We start from the raw sequence: 15,071 nt of genomic DNA on the forward strand, positions 1-15,071 counted from the left end.
TACTTTTTAGCCACAATTCTGGCCTGCTATGGCAACTTCTCACTTGGAGGGCAAGGACAATTGTCCGTGGACATTGCTGTGCCAATTGTCTTTATCCATCAGGCCAGACGAAGCCTTATAAGAAGTCAGTTCAGGAGCTGCAGCAGTTCATTAGTAAGAGAAGAAAACCTAAAAAGATGGGGGAAGCAATCATATGCACCTTGATTAATAGCGAGAGGCAATGATCGGAAAAATGATAGACCCAGACAAAGTCGGAGATACGGGAAAAGGCATGAACATATAGACACAGACATACAGAGACACGACATCATAAGTTTGTGTCCGTGTGTAAATGTTTTACTGTCTTAGTGTAAGTGTTTTACCGCGTCAGTGTAAGTTCGTGTCCGTGTGTGTGTGTGTGGGTTGTAAGTGTCCTGGTGTCCAAGCACAAACACTCGCTGGCTGCTACTACAACCAGTCCTACTGCTACAGCAGCAGCAGTGGATGGTGGCTGGAGCTCTCGGCTCTCACAGGCAGGCGGCGATATCGCGCATAAAACGAGGCGAGTTGGCGGCGAGGAGCGATTCCTCCTCACTCCTCACTCCGCCTTGCTGCAGGCTCCGTGTCCTGGCGCCACTGCAGCGCTGCACGACACAACGGCCTTCGTGCTGCGGATGCTGGAGAATAGTGTGAGTGCGGCCAACGCTGGGGGCAAGGGGGAAGGGAAGTGCAGCATGAGGTGCAGGCGAGAAGCTGCAGTACCCACCCTGGACTGTCGCACGTGTCCGACTCTCATGTTGCCCGGCTGTACGTGTGGCGGGGACGTCCTGTCTTCTCTCGTCTGAGGCTGTGTTGAGGACGGTGGTGAGTACCGTTATTAGTGGTCTACCTGCAATTGATGAAGGGGGGAATCTAGTTTTACATAATTTTACCTGAATTTTGTTTCCTTGTTTTTCTTCGTGAGCTTAATTTTAAACATTTCATGGTTGTAGGGGAAGAAGTCTTTGTACTCGTCCCTCCGTTTCTTGAACGTGTTTCAAGACGGTTTAACTTAATGGTCCTGCCAGAGCTTCATGTGCAACCGATTAAGCTTGTGTGGCAAAGGTGGATGTTTTATAACAGTAAAGGAAACTTTGTATTTCGACTCAAATTCCTTGTTAACAAACTGCCCACCTCCCCTGCAAAATTATATTTAAGTCAAAATACTTCATGACTTTTTGATCAACTTATTTATATTAGATGACCACCTACATTATTTAAAGGCTCAAAACCAAATCTTTCTCAGTGCGTTGGTTTCTTCGACCTTTCCGTCCGCAACTCACTAACTTGTTTGGACGACAATTCTTCTCAAGAACTTTCCAGAAAAAAATTCTATCGGCGCCAGAAAAAGGTTTTACACAAACGATTTTAGACACCTCACTGGCGAGACAGTGACAGCTTCGAGATCATAAACTGATTGTTTACTGCGCAAATATGCCAAACTTTGCCCTTGGCGAAGCTGTAGTAAAACATTCACACACAAATATGTATTTACAGTTGGGTCTCTGGTCAGGGTCAAAGATTTGTTGACAGTCTTTTTTTCCAAATGTGAAGGTCAGTCAGGTGCACACTGACAAAATTCCTGCCAAGAAGAGAATTCTTGTATGTATTGTCTCTTGTCAGCGTGTTGGTAGACAGGTACTAGCATTCCTCATGGCAGCAGTTTGTACATGTTGCCAAACTGTATTGTTTTTCTCAAAAAAATCCCTCCTGCACATTGTATACAAGCCCATTCCCCCAGTCCTTCCCCTCCTTCCCCATCACCGTTGTGAGCAGCTGTAGGAAACAAAGGAAACCCTGCACGGGACTTTCTTTTCTTTCTTTTATAAATGAGTGCACATTGATTATAGAGTGTTGAGAGCCATGCACAGTATCTACTCACAGGTAGATACAGGTAAATACAAAACTCTCCTGCACCATGCTGCACGGTACCCACTTAAATTAAACATACTTGGATATTTTATTTAGCATTACTATGGACGGCGGGGGGAGACAATCTTCATATTGCGCAGTGATCGTTTTTTTCTCATATAATAATCACCTGTATAATCTCTCCTAGTGTTGGCTGGTGGGTTGCTTTACATCGCATGGAAGTACTTAAACCTACTGGGTAGAGAAGATATATATACAAAGTGTGAGGAAGCTGTAGTACCCGCAGAAATCCACCCAATAGTCATACCTGTGAACAAGGGCTATGTAAGAAGCAAGATAACCTGATAGCAAAAAAAAATCGTGTTTTCTGTTTCTGAAATCTCAGAACGGCGAGAACAAAATGATTCTACACATATTTCTCATCAGCGACGAGGCACTTTGGCATAGTCTTGGGGGGGGGGGATTTGATGGCAACTTGTAACAGATGCCCGAGACGAGAAATGAACTCTGGGCAGCCAACCTTTACTGTATTGATGACAGGCGCTAACAGCGCTAACCGTTGCGCCACCGGGCCGCTCCTTGGCATATATGAGCCCCAAGTTGCCACCTCCAGAAAAAAAAATGTGTGCCCCGGGACTAGATTAGAAACCATTAACTTCCAGTTCTCAACACAGTGGTGACGAGGGCGTGTTACACCCCGCTAATTGGCTCTCCACCATGATTTGTTTATTCTCGCTTATTTTTTATACATGCAACCGTAAAATGGATTCCTTCGTATTCTCTTGTCTGCAGGGCACCTAATCGTTTCTGTGTTTAATTCTAAGACAGACGGCAATCAAGGGTCGAATAAAACACGACAGCGCTAACATCAACACATTATCTGTGACCATGGTTACAATGTAATCTTATTCAAGGTTCTAACACAAAGACAATCATGGACTCAACACAGTATTCCATGCTTCATCTACCCGCCATCCCGCCATCCCGCCTACAACAGAATTTTTGGGGAAATTCCGGTTGCTATATATCTCTGTCTTGCACCGCCTCGTCCTTCACTCTATTTCTATTTGACTTCTGCTTCCTCGTTTCCTCTTATTTCTGTGTTTCATTCACTCGTTTCCTTGTGCATTTCAATATATTTTTCTACGTTTTTTTCTTTTTCATGTTCTTTTTCTAACTGGAACTGCAACGAAATAGCTTATAGCAGTGACATTTCTGTTGGATCCAAAGAGTTTTCTCTCTCTCTACTCTTTCTCTCTCTCAAACATGCTGATAAACAAACAAACAAGCACACTCTTTCAAGCTCACCCACTGACAACCCACTCTCCCCATTCCCACCCACACAGTTTTCTCTGTCTGCATTATCAGTGAGGTCTGCAACAAAAATGTGTTGCACAGCTGAGGTACAAGGTTCGGTTTCAAACAATGTTTATTCTTCACAAGCTGCGCCACACCTTTCATAATCTAAACAATATCCACTCTTTCATTTTTTTTAATAAGACTTCGTCGTCGCTTGCGGCCGGTGAATAAAGATGTGAGAGACACTTCACACCGCCATGACTCCCAAGGGACGGAGCTGATGAGTGAGCTGCATTTAATTCTCGCACAAATATGTTGTATCGACACCATAAATAATTGAGAGACAAATCGGAATGAACGGCTAAACATGCGGATGGGGGATAAACGATTCGAACGCCGTATCACGTGACTACGTCTACGTGCAAGCGTCGCGGTCATGTGTCCGTATGTGTGCGCCATTGTCTGTAATTGATACCAGCCATCTTGCTTTAGCAAAGGATTGTAAGCTGATATGTAAAGTGTCCCAGCCCATGCGGAACGACCACAGGTTGCATCCTCCTGTCGCCTGCCTACCACCGGGGCTCCATTGCGTCTCTAGAGAGACTGACGCCGACCTGCAACATTTCTTAGGTGCGTCCCATCACTCACTCACACGGATAATAAAATTGCAAGATCGGCAGCTGGAAACTGAGGCTCGCGACAGAATCTCAAATGAAGCTCTAGATGAGAAGGCTAGGACTAGACATGCGCATTGCAGCTACTTCCGGGTTCTCCCCCTTCTCTCCTTCCCCCAACACTACAGTCCTCCTGCGTCTTCGACACTCATTAAAATCTTGGGTTATCTTCCTGTTCGTAGTCTAGGTGACGCACGCCCACGGCCAGGTGTTCCGGTGACGTAGCGTCAACCTGGGAATTTAATGGAAACCTGTGGTGGAGTGGTTAGCGTCGTTCATCACGCTGTGAGCAAGCATCGGGCGGCAAGCCTGTGACAGACAGGTCGTGGAGGTACGTGCAGATGGTTACACAGTCCAGCTATCATTTCTACAAACAAACACAGCTTTCCGTGTCAAACGGACAAACAAGGAACTCGAGGAGTGACTTCTGGGGCCGAAACAATAAAAAGAGGTAAGGCTACCTCTGGGGTAGCAGTGTGTTAAACAAACAGGCGAAAGTATCTGATGTCAGTATAGGACCGAGAAGTCTCAATCTGGGGTCTGGTCTGGTCTATATCGATGGCCCCTCTGTAGGTTCCCGTGGGGTCGGAAGATTTAAACTGAAGATAAACACAGACGCAGACACGGATCCATAACTCTTGTCTTCAAAGCAGCACGGTCCAACAAGCAGGCTACACCTGCGAGGGCAAAAGTACTCAGAGGTAATAAAGAGAGATAAGTGGCTAGAGTTTTGAGAAAGAGAACACACCTTCAGATAATAAAGAGAACCAAATAGCTGAAAAAATATTGTTTATTCATTTGTTTATTTGAGAAGCCGGAGGCGGATAGCGAGTGGCTGAAGCACTGGTTAGAGTAGTGGCGTCCAAATCCGAAGGCATGCTGATTCGATGCCCATGTGGCGCAGTGACCCAGCTGTCGGGTACCTGACTCCATAGAGGTGGGAAAGGTAAGACAGAAATGGCGAAAAAACAACCAGCCCCCTCACAAAAATTTGGCTTTACTTCCCAAGCTACCGAAAGGTTAAGGTACTGAGTACCTCGACCTTTCTTGAGAGGAAGAGTGCTGATCTTTCGCACACAAAATAATTTATTTTTAAAGTGTAACACTATCGCTCAGGCTAGCCACAAGAACAATTCAACCATGTTATTAAGCTGCTTAAGTGAAGTTCCTGATATTGTGCTCCTAAAGAAGAAGAAAAATCATCGTATTCCGTACATGGCCCTCCTCCAGTTTTGATATTTCATACAAGATAGTAAGTAGTAACATGTTCATCCAGGTTAGTAGCTCTCTCTCTCTCTCTGTAACGAATATCTGTTATGCCTCACTGGTTCTACATCTCATTTTCCAGTCTGATAAAAGTGACAACCTGCTGTTGAAACTATTTATTATTGGCTTTTCTTGTCCTGCAAACTTGTATTAGCAATGTAATTTTACTTTTTTCATTTATCCCTTAGGCCCGATGTCAAGATGATTCTACTCACGTTTACTCAATAAAGGAGTTCGAGTTTCTCTCTCTCATACGATGTAACCTTATCTTGAGATAATCATCTGTATGTTTACATTCAACGATTGTCCGAGGTACACCGATATGAGAGAAGAGTATATTCCACCCAAGTTCTATAAATGTCCGACTCACGAGATTTTCCGTACTTAAGGTTGGTAATAATCCAGCATCGCTCTCGTTTTTTCATTTACCTCTACAAAGCGTTAGAATGGAGGAATAACGATATGACACACTAGTCTTATTTCCATAATTTTGAATATGAATAACTCAATGAATATGCTTTTGATTTAATGCATTACCAATGTAACAAAGTCGTGTAATTTTACCCTCTTAACACGGACCGATACCAAATCAATAAAAATATTCGTTCGTTTGTTCTACTTCTCTCTCTCTCTCTCATGATCCAACCTGATTCAGACGATAATCTGTATGTTTACACTCGGACGTGTGTTGTGGGCCAAGTGGATGGGAGGACATGGGGAGGGTGAGTGTGCGGTGTTGCACTCCCAGCACTTAGCACCGCAGCCCTTGCCTCCCCTTGAGTTCGTCATCACTGCAACGCTTAACGGCAGCTTGCAGCAGCAGCGCGAGTAACAACAGCAACATCCCGCTGATCCACCGCCACCACGCGGTCTGTAATAGCTTGCAGCCTGCTGCATGTGCAGCATTTGCACCTCCGGCAATGCCACCTTCATCGCGATCAAAGCGATTGTTTAATCGAAGATGCCGCTCGCGAGCGATGATAAGGTCATGCGAAAGGGCAAGTGTGTGTCCGAGGGACGTACCTGGAGCCGACAAACAGCACGCACCACAACTCGTTTTTTTCGTAAACGTTTCCCTAAAAAAAAATATAAAGTAATATATAGAGAGAGAAGGCAGGAAAACCTCTTTTGCTTAAAAAAAAAAAAAAACTGTAGGTGGCGCCAGTCGAAACCAGCGAAGTTTATCAACTTTTATCGCGTTGCCTCCAATGTTTGCGGCCATGAAGGATCCCAGCAGGAGTCGTGCTTTGACGTGTACTTACTTTGAAAAGCTCGGCGGGGAGCCAAGAAGGAGACAGGTCTTGCTGCACATCCATCCATTCCCTAATGTCTTCGGTTTTCTGACGGTTTTCTTACTGTGTGACGTAAGATTGTGCAATCAATACCAATCTGTGTCCCATAATGCAATGTAATCCACACAAATGCGGCGGTTGTTGTTTGTTTTTTATACCAAGAGGAACATTTTTGATACGTTTTCGTTGATTAAAGAGCAGAGCTTCCAAGACCACAGGGGGTTGGTGGGGAATAGCATCAAGTTCTGGGGATCAGGTTCTTGCCAAGCGCACGGAACTCATTTTTCGCCGGTTCCATAGTTTATTTGTCGGGCTGAGTTTCGTGGTTTTGTGTAATGCCACAGAACTGATGATTTGCTTCCGCCTTGGTTAGATAATTCCTCAAACAAGATGTAGATTACGGGAAAACCTACCACTTGTGGTGGGGAGGAGGAACAGAACATTTCTGGGAATCGAGCTACAGCAAATGTCTGCCAGGAAGCAGATTGCAATCTGTGTAGACTAACCGATATAATTAACTAAAAGGCCGTGATGTCACCGTGTATTTTCAAAGGAATGCTTGAATTTTGTATTTAAAAAATGGAAAATTTTGACAATGTCATATCTTGACCATGATAAGTTTCTAAAGAGAACGCGAGCGAACTCAAGCGAGTTAGACGGAGAAAAACAAAGAAGTATAACAAGAGGTGAGAGAGGAAGACAAAAAAACCAGCAAAAAATACTTTACTTTTTAGTTACTTCCTTCTATCGTTCTCTTTAACTCTTTCGTTGTAAGAATGAAAGAAGAAATATGTTGCCTCCCATCTCAACTCTACAAGCATCAACAGCGTAAAGTCATACTGCATACAAAACGTCACATGTGACGTATGACATCAGTCATGTAACGGTTACCGTGACGGATCATTACAGTTATCTTCGCTCCATTATCCCCCAGCGACCTCTGTGGATGGATCCTGTTACAAGCTCTTCCAGAACGAGGCAAAAACCAGCACACCGCAGGCTGGCCTATAGTGCTCTAGTAGACAGCACAGAACAGGACACGTCTGTCTACGTCTGGCTTCGTCTTCACGATCTCTCTCACAAGATGCCTATCTCATCTGTTTTGGCTTACGCCCCCATACTTCGTCAATGCTTCTGCTGAAAAATCTGTTGGGCCTTTCATACATTTACACGTGAACTCTACAGAAAGGTCATCATACCTCCCTTCTCTCCTCCATAAACTGTGCATATCTTGTGCGGAGTCGAGGCTTGTTAATGTGAATACCATGTCCAGGGTCATCCCCCAAAATTCTTCACTAGAGACGGTTGATCGGTTATCTGTCAAAACCCTACATAAGTTTAAAAAAGGGTTGGATGCCTGGTTTTCAGTCGTTGAGAAGAGCTGAATGGGTTGACAGGGTATCGAAAGACGTTTACATGCGAGGGCTGGGTCCCAAGAGATCGTCAATGCCCCACAAGGCACCTCCTGGGTAGAATGAATGAGTGGGTAAAGATGGGTTTTATTTGACGCTACGCCGAGAAATGATGTTTGATGACTGGTCGACACTCTGGTGACTGCTTACCCTTCTAATGTTGGAAGAGTTTCAGAAAGATTTGTAGTCTATTGAATACAGTGATGGGCGCCGTTACACATGAATCTAGTAATAATGATAATAATGAAGATTTATATAGCGCTTTTCCAATGATTTTCTTGGAGCTCTTTATAAAAATATTATACAAACTGAATCACGAACCAGGCACCCATAATCGCATCTGATAGACGCGTTCACTTGTACCATGGATGTGTATAGGTGGATTGCTGCTGTCTGCCGAGACCAACGCTTAGCCTCTTGCGAAGTTCTCCGCTGTTAGTCTCGGCGAGCCTAAACAATGAATATGACTAAACCGGAAGTTTTGTACACAACTGCCTCGTTTTAGTAGTTAACTGGGAAAAAAATCGTCTGCTAGCAGTCCAGTAAATACAGACACACGTTAAGTAGTCGTCGCTGTTCTACGCCCGGAAAAGCGGTTTAGTCATCGTCCTTCTTATCACCTAACGACAGCAATAGAAGCTGCGTCAGAGAATAAAAAATCGGCAAGATTATCCGAGAAGAAAGAAAGAAAGAATTTTTTTACCAAAAGGAACTAATTTTGCAGCTCAGTGTCAAACTCCGTTTTCATTTTTCAAGCTTTGGCAAGTAATATCAGACAGCGACTGTGGAAAGGACACAATCAATGCCCAGCCCAGCTGTGGCGTGTGATGCGTCACATTATTAATCTCAGACCCCGTTACTCTCCCTTTTAGAGATAATTTCTCGGTCACTTTTTCCAGCAAGTTTTTTCCCCTTTTTTCCTTACTTTTTTCATTCCTTTCTATTGTTTGCTGCGTTCGCTCCCAGCCTTCTCACTTGGGGGAATTAGCATTAACACTGCAATCTCCTTTCCCCTTGTCTATTCACTTTACGTGACCCCGTAATGGTGTTTGTACTTCACAAGCAGCTGTTCCAGCGGACGATCATCGTATCTCAAATGCATCTCATTCCCAACCGTCAGCAGCTACACAACTGCTGGATAATGTAGCGGCCATGCTGCCAACAGACCGCGATCAGTCGCTGTGGACACCGGCGAAGTGACGTGCGTTGATTGAGCGCTGACGGAGCGAGTGCAGCTCTTTGAGTCCGATTCAGAGAATTGTGTGATCACGTGATAGCAAAGCGTCAGGACAATCCTGTTGCAAAAAAAAAAAAAAAAAAAAAGTGTGAATCGGAAATTTCCAAAGCGACCTCGAAGTCAACCCTTTCATGCTTCATTTAACACTTGGCTCAGCCAAAGGGAAGGAGAAACACTGTAAGAGGCTGGGTCAGCGCTGCAGGAAATAAGGGGTCAGCAAGTACTTTTCGACTAGCAGCTCTCTAAGGACTGAAAACACGAGTGCAGGGCCGACTAAGTGTGTAGAGCTCGACCACGATAACGATTATGCTCTGGAACATTCTGTACCTCAGGCAGTAATGTCAGATGCAAAGTGCAGACTGCTGTAGCGAGATTCAGAGCGAAAAAAGAACTAAAGAAGGTTTAAAAAAAAGTAAATGAAGTCCACTAACTTTTCAGTAGTTTGGGTGTGAACTCACTTTTCCTGAGGCCAGCCTTTTGTAATCGACGATGCTGCTCTTTTCAGCCTCAACATCCCAACCTTTTTTGAGAATTAGTACCCATTTGACAACTGAATCCATTCAGGAAAGTCGTCGTGCTACACATGGTAATTGAACCCAGTGCCTACGGGTTTGGACGCTAGTAATCTGATCACTCGGCTACCATTACAGAGGAAGGCAAAGTTCTGACTACCAAAAGACGTAGTACCTGGTACGTCTGATACCCAAGTGTTCTGCGTTCTATTACAGAAGCAGACCCTGGCTACAAAAAAATACATCGCATATTGTTATATATATAAGCAATCTTATGCAAGATAGTGAGGAAATAGAAGAGGTAGACTGTGACACAGACTTATATATATATAATGTCCACGTACATAGTTATTGTGACAAAGTTATTTATTCTGGCATCAGTCCATCTATGCCACAAAAAGGTGGTGTAAACTGCCACAAAATTAGATGATTTTAATAATGTCAATTTATAGAGATTATTTATTAAAGCTAAGTTACAAGTCCGTTGCTTAGATGAGGATTTGTAGCCCCAGGGTTGGGGCGTGTCGCTTCACAACCTCACAGTTTACTCAGGATATTACCATGGACGTAGATAGGTGGACTGATGTCTGTACGCCGAGACACACTGTCGGCCTCTTGCGAAGTGATCCGCGGTCAGTCTCGGCGAGCCTCTGGCCGGTCTTACTTCCGGAATAGCAGCGCGAAAATGGAATTTAATGAGACGTTTGATATCAACAATATAATTACCGTAACTGTATTGCTTGTTTGCACTTTTAACCAAACTTGTATCTATTTAGAACACAAAGTATGCTTCACTAGTCGGAAATCTTTCGTATGAAATAATAAATAATATATGAATCGTATTTAACTTCTAGATCTAGAATCACGAAGTGTTCGCATATATATGCTTTACCTCGGTCTCTCGTTCTCTTTTATATAAATCGGGTATTTCGTTGTTCTACGCCTATTCATCTACAGCGAGCTTTAAAAACAATATGAAGAATATTTAATCAAGATACACTTCTCAAGTAATTTAATGAATGACGCGATTTTAATAACTAAATTTATTTTTTTAATGGCAAATCCTGGCTCTGTGAAAATTGTCGCTTGTAGTCGCGAACTATAACATGAACAGAATAAAGAAGAGCAAGAGTAAATAAGATCAGTGCCTTTTTAATGGCATTCTTCTTCCAAGTGCCTTGAACAAATCTTGGCTGTCAACAGATTGAAACTTGTGTCTGATCTAGCGCCTGTAGCAATGAATGAGAGCTGCTCGTCACTTGTCTTCATCTGTCGATATGTCCTGCTCGCGGAAGCGGAGAAAAAAAGTTTACACCGAACGATTTGATACTTGCAGTTACATTCTACCAGCAGCAGTATCACCGCCTTTTGTGTGTTTCTTTATTGATGTTACTCTTGCAGACTCACATAGCCATTGAAGTCCTTCGCTAAAACCAATGTAGGCTTAACCGGAAGTTCTGAGGTCCCGGAGCCTCGTTTCTAGCAGTTAAGTGAAAAAATAATCGTCCGTGCAACTGTCAGGGATCTACGTTCATGATATTACTTACCTGTGGAAAGGGCAAGTGCCTCAGTTGTCTGACGCTGAGCAATGATAAATCTTCTAGACATGCAAGTCACAGACCAAGTGTGTGAGAAGTCTTACATTCGTTTCATTCTTATCTTTTATCTTTCTAAATCTTTCCTTCCGTCGTGGAATCGTGTTTCTGCTAAGTCAACAATTTTGAAACGGTTTTTCCTGATAATAATTTTTGTCAGAGTCTAAAGAAAGAACCGTTTGCTGTTAATCATGAAAAGCGCCCTCTGTCCTGTTTCTCGACACAATACGTATACAAAATATTTTGCTTATATCTTGCAGTTTATTCCATTACCTACTTCCCAGAGAGCCGACAAGCTTCATTACTAATTTACCATTCCAGACATACTCCGTTCGTCCGTGACCTTTTTTTAATATTTGTCTGTGACCGACTTGTGAGAAGGAATGCAGCTAAAAATAGAGGACTTTAAAAGGTTAATGTAGTCGATGAAACTGTAATCAAGACAATGCCTTACTTGTAAACCATATCGCGTGAATGTGTGTGTTTAGGCATTTGAATCCATAGAAGTTTAAATATATACATTTATAAATATGTATTCCCTCTTGAATAACACAAAAACAGTCACACATACACACATTTGTTGACTAGGTGACTGTGGTACAGCCTCCTTTCTGGACTCGTTATTAAACACTGGCAACCACCCTCACCCCGTCCCGCCATCCAGTATTTCTGTTTTTCAAAAAATTTCAAGAGTGATGAACAGTCCCGCATCCATCTGATAATGTATGCTACCTTCTCCAGCCGATGACAGCAACTCTGTGTGCAGGGCGAGAAATCCTAGCCGCTACAACAACAAACATCAGTCACACATCTAGTCACCCGCTTTCTCTGTTTTTCCCGGGTGGCTGTCTGTGAACACACTGGCGGCTTTTAGACCAGTAGTTGGCAAAAAAACAAGATTTCACCGACTGACTCCGAGATAATCTACTTTCTGCTCATATGTCGTTTAGAAAATACAACTCAGAAAATCTCATGACATGAAATATGTAAGAAAAAAAAAGAAAAGAAAGAGAAATCAAGTATCAACACAGTGCAGACGTAAATAATTATTAAGTTCACGTGGGGTAGTATTTCTGTTCTTAGAAGTGTGACATAGAAATACCACAACTAGATTACAGGTGGCTGGAACTTGGTGAGAAGCTCATGATGTATTGAAGAAGCTGTCTTTGAGAGTAGGAATCCCAGACTTAGAGGAATGGAGGCGAACAAGGAAACCAAGGAGTTTCCGGGAGTTTGTTTTGTTAGAGAATTCTTCTGTCTGTGTGATTCCGACGGAAGTAGAGAAACCAAGCATGCAAACCATCACACACGGGTTCACACGCATTGTATTGTGTAAATGCTTTCTTCTGTCATCGCCACCAAACCAGCTCCCGCTGGTTCACCAAATAATGACACGTCGGTCCTTCTGTCTCTCCACAAAGAGAGAAAAAGAATAATGCAGGCTGGGGACGAACCGGGAGGGGGGAGGATCTCCAGGAGAAGACCTGAATTGAATGATGACTTCCGATTGATAAACGGGAAACATGGATCATATTGCAAAGTTCCTTTGGAGTTAATGTCGGATGGACTGTGACTCAGCGAGCGGTCATTTTAAAGGTGGGGAGTGCTGGGGGATGGTAGAGGGAGGAGTCGACGATCTGCGAATTGAGCAGAAAACGAGACTGAGCGACCTTCGGTGGTTATCTGATGGGCAACGGACATACCACACGTGACTCTTCCCATGGACCCCTGCGAGATAAGGATGCTTCAGACGCTGATACTTTCCTTGTAATCAGCTTCACTCTGCGCTGCTTTGTGTGTGATCGTGCACGTGTAGCTCTGCTTCACCTAGCACTAATTTGTGTGTGCATGCTTGTGTAAGTGCAAAAGTTCAGCAAGAGAGAGATAGAAAAAAAGGAATAGATAAACCAGGGAGAAAAAGGTAAGAAGGAATGAACGAGCTTAGTGTATGAGAAAAGAGATCAGACACTTTGTAAGTAAGCTTTGATTCAGCTTCGTCTAGTTTGTGTTTATTTTCACAAAACAGTATTTTCTTAAAAGTAATTTTTTGCAGTCTCCACCAGCAACTATTCTATTCAAACTTCAATGCACCTCCAAACCTCATTTCTTGAATTTACCTCCACGTCGATAGACTCTTAACACGAGGTTCATTTTATCTACTCCATCTGCTGTCTGGAGTTTACCAGCAAACAAGGACGAGCTCTGTGCAATGTCAACAATGGAAACTTGAAGCCATTCCTATCATCTTCTTCATATTTGTAACTCTTTAGTTCCTCCACGGTCTTCTCTCGGCAATTTTCCAATTCATTATTAATAAAAATAGCTTGAATTCCTGTCAGGCACATTTAATGAGAATGCAGAAATCCCGCTAATACTACATCAAAGGGGTTCTATTGATGTTCTTTATTCTGTGTTGTTATGACTATCCCCAGGACTATGATAATGTTAATCCTTCTTTTTGTTCACCAGTAAGATATTTTTTATCTCTGTCATCTACGAACTTTGCAAATTTCTCATCTTACATTTTCCTTAAGGTCCTTCCCGGAAGCTGGCAGCAATCAAAATAATATCAACTGACATGTTAATGGTTATGTGAACTTTTTTCTTGGCTCTTTCTTCGTCCGATTTCTCCGGTTAATCGCAAAACTTGCATTGTCCGAATACTTCGATCTTCATGGAAGATTGCAAGGCAACCAAGCTTCTAAAGCCCCCAACTTCATCAATTCAGCAGAGATGTGAGTTTTGAAGGTGTAGATATAGAGATAAACTTCAATTTAGTGATGGAATTGCAGCAGTCCCTGATTCAGAACACGCTCCAAGACAGATTGTACGAGTGTCTGGTCCATGTGTCCGAATTTCTGTTTGCCCTCCGCGGCTTTTCATTGACTGATGGAATACAGATCGATGATGTCTGGTTTTGTGAAGATGGTCTACTGGTATTTTCATCTCCATCCCTCTAATATGTCTCCCCCTACCCCACCTAGCTCCATCCCTTGCTTTTATGGTGTCAAAGTTCAGAATGTTAGCTTTGTAAATGGAGTGATCAACACGACTTCGACCTGGTCAATATTTTTTTCTCCGATTCATCTCTGTGGTCCAAGTGCATGTGTTCATATAATATAAAAGACAGCCAGCAATGTACATCACTTGGAATGATTGTAAAGGTTTACAATTTTTGTACAATGAGTATATTACGCTCATGAGTGTCTACTGAGTGTCTGTGTGTTTGTGCGTATGTTTATTTATGTGAGTATGTTAATGAATGAGAGAGAGAGAGATGGTAAAATAAAGGTGGAAGTAGTAAAAGAGACATCATTCTCAAAGTAGTCATTGCGCAAGTCGTTTTCTATTGTGCAAGATGTGCAACCAATAAAAAAAATCTGAACATTTCCTCAGAACCTTTCCGGTTCTCGATTAAAGTATCTTATTTCTCACATAAGTGCTTGGCTACTCGGTTCAGACTGACCACACAATAAAAACAAACCACACGCCATCAGATCTTGTGTCTGAGACCTTTATGTTAAGAGCATGGCAACAAAAAAGCTTTACAGATAAGCCATCATAAAAGCTTTGTTTTGTTTGGTCTTTCTTCTCACTCAGCGCTGCGTGTCTTGTTGCTGATTGAAGGTGGACATGACATGGTTAGTGGGAAGGAATTAATTGTTAGTGGTGTCCATAGTTACGCCTTAATGCATTGTAAAAAATATTAATTGTGAATGGTTCTGATTCTTGCATTTATTGTATTTATCGAGCTTGCCATTCCAATCACCCTTTGTGGTGAAAATGCATTTTATTGTTTCGTGTTGTGATGACATGTCACGGAGGAAGAAGAACCAAAGTCTTTCATCTTAGCTACAGTTTATATGAGAAATTAAAGGATGTAAAGGTTTTGCG

At 42.8% G+C, this 15,071-nt stretch overlaps 1 protein-coding gene across 1 annotated transcript in view; it reads left to right on the forward strand.

Moving 5' to 3' along the window:
* Positions 1-409: 409 nt before the first annotated feature.
* LOC112561598 overlaps positions 410-15,071 on the forward strand; it is a 38,934-nt gene continuing 24,272 nt past the window's right edge. The window contains exon 1 of the mRNA XM_025234170.1: positions 410-843. The gene's annotated coding sequence lies outside the window, so the exon portion shown is untranslated. The remainder of the gene's footprint in view (positions 844-15,071) is intronic.

This window comes from Pomacea canaliculata, linkage group LG4 (assembly GCF_003073045.1).
Source record: "Pomacea canaliculata isolate SZHN2017 linkage group LG4, ASM307304v1, whole genome shotgun sequence".
NCBI lineage: Eukaryota > Metazoa > Mollusca > Gastropoda > Architaenioglossa > Ampullariidae > Pomacea > Pomacea canaliculata.